A 10,641-nucleotide genomic window follows, 5' to 3' on the forward strand; every position below is an offset into this window, starting at 1 on the left:
CATACTCAGCACTCCCAGTGCTCTTATCTGATATAACAACAGACTTTTGCATATTCTCTTCCTTGACCTCTAGCTGGTACTACCCAGATCCAAGATTCACCTTAGAGAATACCATCTTACTCAATATCTAAGCCTTGAGTTCTTACAACCCTACTGAGCCATTCAAAACAGTGCCCTAGATCTGAATCCATTCCTGGCACCAATCAAATCACCATTCTATCATTTCACATAAAGGAAACCCTGACAGATCCCCTGGAAGCACATCCAGAAACTCACAAACTAATCCAGTCTGTCTTGACCCCAACTGGTACAATCTAAGTGGTACTCACCACAATAGCTAAGAGTCCTATGCATCCCCCTGCAATGAAACTCTAGCTCTCAATACAGATGTCATCAACACATCAAATCTATGCACAGTGCCAACTGTCACAAGGCTTTCCGCTCTTAAGCCCAAGAGATGCTATTCTTTCCTTACCATTTAAAATTGCTCCACAATTACTTAACCAATCCATACCGTAGATCATACTAAAACCAGTCAGTCATAACCAACTAATTAAAACCACTGATGAGCCCTTTTCACCATAATCCACCTGATCTCCAACCCATCTCTTAGGTTACCAGTAAAGTATCACACTCCCATCACAACATAACTATGTGATCTGTGTATCAACTTTATGCTTCTCTATATGCAACAATTAAAGAACAACATGGCACCAAATCAATCAGCACAAAATAAAGATCAAGACCAAAACTAACCTGCCACCCCTGTAACGCCCTACTACCTTAGAGCCGTTACTTAGTGAGTTTAAAATAGAAATCGTGCTTTTGACTGACTCTACGTGGTTTCTAAAACCAAAAGTGTGAATAAACCAGAATTTAAGGCTGTACTCTTTGAAAATGTTTAGTTTCATTGAAAACATTAAGTATCAAACATCTGGGATCCCAAAAATAAGGTTTACAAAATATTTACAACTCAAAAATAGATTTACACCAGGTTAACTATCAAAAGAATGAGTTAATACAGCCATATACAAAATGCCCCCAACCAAAGCAGTCGGGCAGGCCGAACATGTACGTGCCGCCCCCATGCTCTCCATACTCATGGCCGGTTGACTGACTCCTTGCTTTTACCTGCCACACAGAGCACCCGTGAGCCGAAGCCCAGCAAGAAAACCCAAATAGTACATAACATATGCATAGTATATAGCTGACATAATCCACTGATAAATAGGAAAACCATCAGACTAAACAAGCACGGCCATGCCGCCCCAGAGGCCTTACCAAAGCCTGGGGTCTCGGTCCTCACTGTCAGGATAACTCATGTATCCCTTGGGTCCCACTCTGGCTATAAGCACCCCATGTGCTGAGTGTTACTTCCGGCCCCAAGGCCGTACCCGGCCTTTGCCGCTCTCGGCCTTAGCCGTTCATTTCATTATAATCGCACGCATAATACATTTCGAAATAATCATTCAAACATATAATAATTCATCCAAGGTCATACATTTGCAAGTAAAACAATCTAGGGCCATGCCCTGCAATAACACTGTGGGACCATGCCCTAATCCCGGGTGTTACGGTTTTCTTACCTTTAAATTCGATGGCCTTGATCAACCTGACTCCTTGAGCACGATCCTACACGAGCCCTAGCGCTTACCTAAGCAAAATCCATAAGTCAAAGTCATTACCAAACCACAAGTCCAAAACCTAGCCTCGGGACCAATCCCGAGCCCCCAGGAAGTCCTAGATCCCCAAAACAAAGTGGTGGAATCGAGCCCCGAACCCTAGGTCAAAATCCCTCATCAAAAACCCAAAAATCCCCTTCTGTGAACAGTGCAGCGCTACAGTGCTCTAAAGAGGGTGTTGTAGCGCTACAAGCAGAACCACCCCCTAGAAACAGGGGCTAGCGCTACAGCGCCCCCTGACTAGCGCTAGTTGTAGACCAGCAAAACCCAAAAATCGCATCTTGCGATTTCCTTCTACCATTTCAACCCCAAACTTGTCCAAATCATTCCCAAGCCCAAAAACAAACTTAGCAACATCTCACACTCATCCCAAGCATCCCAAGAACTCATACCCCAAGCTCAAGCAACCCAAAACTCAAGATCTACCATAATGAACCCAAAAACCAGAAATTCACTCCAACAACAAAGATAAGGTCTTAGAAATCATACCGTGGATAGAAATTCGACCTTGAGTTGAACCCTAGACCTCCTTAGCTTGCACCTTCACAACCTTGACCTGATTTCCCCAAAAATCCCATCCATTTAGCTCAAATAAATAGTTCAAACCAGTCAAGCCCTAAAACTGAAATCCCCAAGAACTTACCTCAAATTTCTGATGTGATCTTGCTAATCCCTTGCCAATCCTCAAGTCTAGCTTAGGATCCTTGATGCTCAGCCTACTCTAGCTCTCCACTGAGCTGAACTCCAAGAAAAATGAAGGAAAATGGTTGGGAGAGCCACAAACTGATTCTTTAAAGCCAAACCCCTCTGTTTTCTCTCTTTTTCTTTTTCTCTTCCTTCTTTCTTTCTATTCAGCCTATAACTCTCTTTCTACAAAATCCACTAAGTATAAAGCCCCCTCTAACTTATCTCTAACAATCCTAAAGACCAAAATGCCCTCCTTAATAATTCTAAACCTTTTTGCCCATAAAGGGGCATTTTAGTCATATTACCCAAATTCCCACTAATTCCTCAAGTGTTCCTAATAATTCCCGCTCGCTACCCAATACCTGATTAATCACCAAATATACAATCGTCATCATCAAGATTAACCTCAATATATTTTCCAAATTCTCATTTAAACTCCCCAGGCTTAACCCAAGCCGGGTATAGATTCCCGCTTTGACTTTTCCGCTAACCCGCTCACTCTAGGATCGTCTCGAGTCACAGATCACAGATATCAACACAGTCATGCCCAAAATGGCCAAATTACAAATATGATCTTTCTAAAACAATCAGGTCTACATGCATACTAATTCACATAGTCATGCATCTCAAATAATCAAATAGTCATATAACGTGCATTAAATCATAATCATGCATTAAACTCATTAAAGTCACAGAAAAAATCCCATTATGCCCTCCAGGCACACTACTCAAGGCCCTTAAGCCTTAATAGCGAATTTGGGTCGTTACAACCCTTGAGGAACAAGTCTAAGCCTCAGACTCTGACTGCCTCGGAATAAATACTCGAGCTGGAGTCGAGCTGCCTATCCCCTTTTGCTCATCCTTTCTTAACCTTAGGCAATCCTTCTGGAAATGCCCAACCATGTCACATAAGAAACATGCCCTTGCTCAGCATTCTCCCAAATGATGCCTCCTGCACCGAGTGCATATTGGATAAGTCTTCCAGGTTTTCTTCTTGCTTACTCCAATAAGTGGAGGTACCACTATCTGAGCTCCGTGCTCTCTAGCACTCTTCTTCTCATCTCTTATGCTCTCAACAACAAGAGCCTTCTCTACCACCTGAGCATAGGTAGAGATTTCATGCACTGGGGCAACTCTAATGCCCTGAGATATTCCAGGATTCAATTCTTGAACAAACTTTTCCTTCCGAGCCATATATGTGGGTACCATGTCTAAAGCCAACTTGGCCAACCCATCAAATCTGTTAACATACTCGGTTACCGATGCCTTACCCTGAAAGAGATTCACAAACTCATTCATCTTAGTAGTCTTGGCTGCATCACAGTAATATTTCTCATTAAACAGCTGCCTAAATTATTTTTAATCCATCACAGCTGTGTCTCGTGTCTGGGATACCACTTCCCACCATGTCAGGGCATCATCCCGCAATACAAATGTAGCACAGATCACCCTATTGTGATCCATCAGCCCCATACTATCCAGAATGGAACTGATCATGCCCATCCATTGCTCAGGTCTAAGTGGATCTAGGCCTCCCTCGAAGACTGGAGGGTAATACTCCTGGAACCTTCCACAGAGGAATTCCCATCTATTCTCAAGCCTAGGCTGAGCCCAAACTGATGCCACTCCTGGTATACCCAAGGAAGAGGTGTTCCCCAATAGATTCCGTTGTTGCTTCAAACACATGATCTCTTCCTCATGCCTCTGCAATCTTGATTGCAAATCTGTGATCATCTGCTGAAAATTCATAGGTGTAGATGAAGAACTGAAACCCTGGCAGTAATTTGCAGCCTCTGTATAACCACCACCAGGCCTCATTATCTGCCTTGGCTATAAACCTGCTAATTGAATCTGTAGTCAATAACTTGACCCATTAATCATGATGAGCATATCAAGAGTTTTCCCCACGGAATCAATCTTACCACACCACAATCTCAAACCACTTGCAGTGCTAAAAACATGCCCATGGCATTCATGTATCAACTATAATCCCTGCTCTTCCAACATACCTACCAGGCCTCCAACTCCAGCATGCATATATCACAATTATATATTCATAGAGCAGGTAATCATATGATCAAATTCATATATATATATATATTCACGGAGCATATAATCATATAGTCAAGAGCCAGGCTCTATCAGAATATCACGCTCCCTAATACAATGTGCAGGTAAAGCATTTACATTCTATTTAAGCAGTTAAGCACATAACTACAAAAATAGTTACCATTCCCTGAGTGAAGCTATCTTCAGTGATGACTGTACATGCTCAGCTTGTCTTCAGGAACCCATAAACCATGACAAGCTCTGATACCAAATGGTAATGCCCTAAACTCCAGGGACCGTTATGGTGCACATTGCAAACAGTGTTAAACTCGCTAATCGAGTCATTTGGCTATAAACGTGTAACTAAGTATGATTAGTGGTTTAGGGATTAAGAATTTCGGTTAAGATGTAACGTTTCATTAAAACATTTACCGTATACATTGGGATCCCAAAAATATAATTTAAAGGTATATTACAAGAAAATATTTACAACTAGCCGATCTAAGCGGCAAAACAAGGTTTAGCCCTAGTTCCTCTCCTTCAAACCTCAGCCGTGGCGGTCGAGCAGCTGTATATGTACACATCGTCACCTACGTTCTCCAACTTAATGATGGTCCAGCTTTCTTTTGCCTTTACCTGCACCACATAGCACCCGTGAGCCGAAGCCCAGCAAGAAAACTCAATATGCTCATGAACAGTCATATCAAGATATCAAATCATATTTGGCATGCCTAGCAAACATAGCTATATTCAAGCATGCAAATAAATTCAAACAATGTTGGGGAATCGAGGATAAGAAATCCTGCCTTCCTGATTGGATGACTATCAAGTCAATCCTAATCAGATGAGCGATTTAACACTTGAGGTTCTGGGAAACCATACTGAATTACTGACAAGCAAGTCGCTACGGGGCTCAGTACTCAAAGACATGCAAATGATGATCAGAATGATCAAACAGAGCTTATAGCCCTGAACAGATGCGATAATATCACTTTGAGGTTTTGTTATACCATAATGAGTGACTGGCAAGCAAGTCACTATGGGGCTCGGTGCCCATAGCCTTGTAACGAAACCGTTACTTGGGCTTTCCTGCAATGGCTCTATCAGATGAGTGACTGGTGGGTAGTCACTACCTTAAACAGATGATTGACTGCTGGGTAAGTCACACAAGCGCTTTCAATTTTCATCGAACTTCAGGTCGGTCCGGCATTACGCTCTTCTGAGTCGTTTAATGCAGATGTCGATTAGATCTAATCTTTATTGGCTTGCTTTTAACACGCTAAGGCCGTCCTGACTTATGAGTCAACACTGTGTGACTAGTGCCCAGTACCACTACCGAACTTGACTAATGAGTCACAGCTTCACAGTTGATACTGACACCTTTGCCAATTCGGACTAATTAGTCAGTACCATGCACAAGTAAGCAATGCTACCAAACATATGTCATATGTCGAATATTCAAACGTAGGGCATTTAGCATGCTTATTTAACAGTTGCTAGCACAATTATGATCATGCACAAACACAGAGACTCAAGCTCTGATCAGTCTCATAGTCAGTATTCATGGCATGCCCTAATCACATGTTTCTCGTGCATCACATGCATCACACTTAATCGTCCAGCATGCCTCAATAATAACCATATACAAATGAGCAAGATTGCTAAGCATTCAATATGCTATCAATGTCCACATTTAAGCATCCAACATGCATCAAGAATAACCATGCATGTCACATATGGGGTGGAGTTTTCTTATCTCAGGTTCGAGCAAGAATTAGTAAAAGAACAACCCTTGAGAACGATCAATCATTTGATCCTTTAGCGGTCACCTAGTCATAACCAAATATGGAATCCCATCAATAAAATAAATCATAAAAAGGTTTATAATCTAAAACCTCCCTCCCGTGATCCATCCCGCACTCTCGGGACTCTCAATCTACCCAGACGGGGTAAAGGAACCAATCCCCGAGCCTTAAAAGTCATCCCGATCCCCGAACTTAATCCCTTTATGACTAGACCGAAAACTTGCACTCCATGATCGTCTCATGTCGAATGTCTCGAACCAATCCACACACAATGTGGTATTATTTATAATTCATCCACATGCATGAAAATACACAATCACGCCCTCAACAGGCCAAATTACCAAAATGCCCTTAGAATTAAATGTGGACCCATATGCATGCATTTATCATCATATAGTAATATAATTCACATAAACATGCATATAATCATTTAATATCATAATAAATTAATTATGGCCCTCCCGGCCTCCTAATCAAGGTCCTCAACCTTATTAGGAAATTTGGGGCATTACAAAGCCGCTGTAAGTTTTTGCTAATATTTTTAATACTGTGCTTGACAAATTCATCGTTTATTTGAAAACAAAAAAATTATAGATATGATAAGATCATACTAGCATGGCTGTAATAAATTGGGAACACTCCATTTCATTTCCTTATTCTGGTCTTTTTCCATTGCAAGACCTCTTGAAGTCTTCCTCAATGTCTAATTGTTGGTATGAAAGAAAATTTCGGGTAATGAACAAATACTCCACTTTGTATTAATAAGTATTTTTAAAAAAAAAACTTTTTTCATAGTTTTTTGCTATTTCTAGTCTTAAAATATAATTAGTTTCTTTCTTGGTATTCAAATAAAAATAGAAAAAAGTAGGGTATGCGGTATAAAATATAATTAGACAATCTATTCTCTTTTTTCCTAAAAAAAGAATCTTGGAGATTGTTTAATGCTTACTCTAAAACTATTTGTCGGTAGTAATATTCTTTGTCTCTCTATTCATCTTTGGATTCCTATCTAATGATCCAAGGCGTAATCCTAGACGTGAATAATAAAAAATAAAGAGGCTTTTTGTTTTTTTTGCTTGATTTTAAAAAGTTCTTGGTAGGTTTTTTGCTATTTCCCATTTTAACTATAACTATAGAAAATAACTAAAAAAAGGAACTCACGAAAAATTCGAAAGGAAATACAAAGTTATTGAAGAAAATGGAAAGAGAGGGATTTGAACCCTCGATACGAAAAATTCATACAACGGATCAGCAATCCGATGCTTTAGTCCACTCCGCCATCTCTCCCCCAATTGAAAATATATATATGTACATAATAAGAAGGGTTTTTTTAAGCCGTATTTTGGCTTATGGAACATAGTAATGATTCTTATTTTTTTTCAATATAAAAATATAACTATATAAAAAACAATAATATAAAAATAAGAACTAAGAAATAAAATACAAAAAAAAGTACCTTTTTTCTTTGATTTTTTTCCAAATAAACCTTATTCTTTCCACGACTTGGCCTAGTCAATACCTAGTTGGGTCTAGCCTCTTTTATTCCAACAAAAACAAATCAAATTTAAATTATTTATTAAAAATTAAATTTGAAAACACAAATTCTTAGTATTATATTAAATGTTAAAACAATGATAAGAACATACTGTTTTGACCTTTGATATATAATCGAAATGTCAAATCTTAGGTTTAGTTTTTTTTTTTTAAACACTATTTTGAGTTTCTTTGATTTACTTTATAATACACTGACACCTTTTTTATTATATTGTTTTGATTATATTATTTTTTTCTTAAAATTTTTATAATAATAAAAAGAAATAAAAAATTAAGAATAAATAAAGAACCATAAACTGTTGAACAATGCATTTTTATGTTACGTCATAAATACTTTTGTCAAGTCACATCCAAATTCGTCAATAATTGCTAGCAAAGGACTTGGTTTTTAGTTATTTAAATGAGTCTACGTTTCCTAATCTCATTAAGTCCTCTTAGTACCGCTCTAATTTTTATGATTCTTTTTAGATCATGTCTTTTGATTACGTCTGAGTTGTTTGTTCGAAAAAAGTCCATTTATATACAATAATAGGAATGTAGTGGGTATAGTTTAGTGGTAAAAGTATGATTCGTTCTATTAACCCCTTATATCGTTTAGAGGTCCCTCGGTTTGATGAATATTGAATTTCGATCTTTATCTCGTAAAATGGAATTAACCCTTTTCCTCTCAATGAAAAATTCAAGGAAAAATTTACATTCTAATGATTTATATGCAAGAGTCAATTACAAATTGAAAAATTGGATTGTGGAATTACAAAACATAATTTTAAAAAATTGGATCACTACTTCCAATTGAATGAGTATGAGTAAGGAATCCATGGATAAAGATAGATAGCTTACTTCTAACCGTAACTAAATCTTCAAGTTTTTTTTGTTATAGGAAAAGTTGGAGCAAAATAGCTATTAAACAATGACTTTGGTTTACTAGTGACATCGAAATTATTTTAGCTCGGTAGACACAAAATGCTTTTCCTAAGGATTCTTTAAAATAGAAATACAGAACGAAGTAACTAGAAAAAGTGTTAGAATCTCCATCTTTTCTATAAGGATCGTCTATAAAGCAGGTCATTTTGAATGCATTCATACAGAAAAGCTATCATATATGTTATAGGTTGAATTTTTTTAATTTCGTTCATATCTTACATTCAGATATTTATCCATATTACATAAAGGAACCGTATGAAATCAAAGTTTCACGTTCGGTTCTGAATTAGAGACGTTAAAGTAAAATAGATGAATCAACATCGACTATAACCCCTAGCCTTCCAAGCTAACGATGCGCGTTCGATTCCTGCTACCCGCTTGTGCTTACTTGATTTCTTATCTCTGTTCAATATTCCTAACAATCTCTCTATTTTTATATTAGAAAAGTCTTTCTATTTTAAAACTAAATATTAAATTCAAAATCAATTGCAATAATATTCAATTTTTTCATTTGACTAATTTTTTTTAAATTAAAGTATAATAAATACTATTGTTCAAAAATTTATAAAATAATCTTATTTAAAAAATCGAATATAAATAATGTGATTCATTTACATTATTAAAATGAAAATTGAATACCCAACTCCCAGCCCTATCCAATATTCGTTTTTTACGAATATTAAAAATAAAAAATAAAATTGAAATGAAAAGCGTTCATTGTCTAATTGATAGAACAGAGGTCTTCTAGACCTTTAGTATAGGTTCAAATCCTATTGGACACAATTTATTTCCATATGTATTTTCTATTTTATATTTCTATATCAAGAAAGATGTTTTGAATGGCTTAAATAAAAAATCCGCTTCTTATATACCCTTCTTACTTAATATATATAGATTTACAGATTTAAAAAGATAAATTTATTTAGACTTGTTGTTGAAGGAGAAAACGCTCCATCTGTTCTTCAATAGCTTGTTACAAAAGGGCTTCTACTTCTTTAATAAATGTCTTGGTAGAAGATATGATTTCTTTGAATAGAGGTTTATTCATATTTAAATAATTTCGTGATTTAAGCAGAAATTTCCTTACCTGTCCAATTTATAATGAATGAAGATCACCATTCGTTCCGGTATAAATAGTGATTATCTGTTCTTCCACTGCAAAGGGGGCCGATCGAGATTGTCTGAGTAATTCACGTAATCGTTGACCTCTTGCCAATTCATTCTGAGTAGCTTTATCGAGATTAGAGAGAAATTGTGCAAAGGCTTCTAATTCTGCGAATTGTGCCAATTCTAATTTTAATTTGCCGCCTACTTGTTTCATGGCTTTAATTTGAGCCACAGATCCTACTCTGGAAACCAAAATTCCTACATTAATAGCAGGGTAGATTCCATAATTGAACTGATCAGTGGATAAGAATATTTCTCCATCTATAATCGAAATTACATTAGTAGGAATATAAGCTGAAACATCTCCCGATTGGGTCTCAAATATTGGTAAAGCAGTCATACGTCCTTCGCCTAAATTAGAACTTGATTTAGCAGCTCTTTCCAAAAGGTGTGAATACAAATTAAAAAACATCTCAAGGATAAGCTTCGCAGCTCGGTGGTCATCATAATAAAATAGACATTTGGCATAAGCATGTGCTAGTTTGGAGAGATCGTCATAAATGATTGAAGTGTGTTGTTCATGGTACATAAAATATTCAGCAAGAGTTGCTCCTGTGTAACGAGCGACGTACTGTAATGTTGCCAGAGAATCCACTTTTTTAGCTACAACAATAGTGTATTCCATAGCTCCCCTTTCCTATAAAGCAGTCACCACCTGAGCCACAGAAGATGCTTTTTGACCAATATCTACATAAACACATATTACATTTTTCCCTTGTTGATTGAGAATCATATCTGTTGGTACTGTTGTTTTCCTAGTCTGCCTGTCGCCA

The 10,641-nt window shown here is 37.3% G+C and overlaps 1 pseudogene; it reads right to left on the reverse strand.

Annotated features, from left to right (window-relative positions):
* Positions 1–9,674: 9,674 nt before the first annotated feature.
* On the reverse strand, positions 9,675–10,401 carry LOC133806432 (ATP synthase subunit alpha, chloroplastic-like; annotated as a pseudogene).
* Positions 10,402–10,641: the final 240 nt, after the last annotated feature.

The sequence above is a fragment of the Humulus lupulus genome, chromosome X (genome assembly GCF_963169125.1).
Source record: "Humulus lupulus chromosome X, drHumLupu1.1, whole genome shotgun sequence".
NCBI classification, from domain to species: Eukaryota; Viridiplantae; Streptophyta; class Magnoliopsida; order Rosales; family Cannabaceae; genus Humulus; species Humulus lupulus.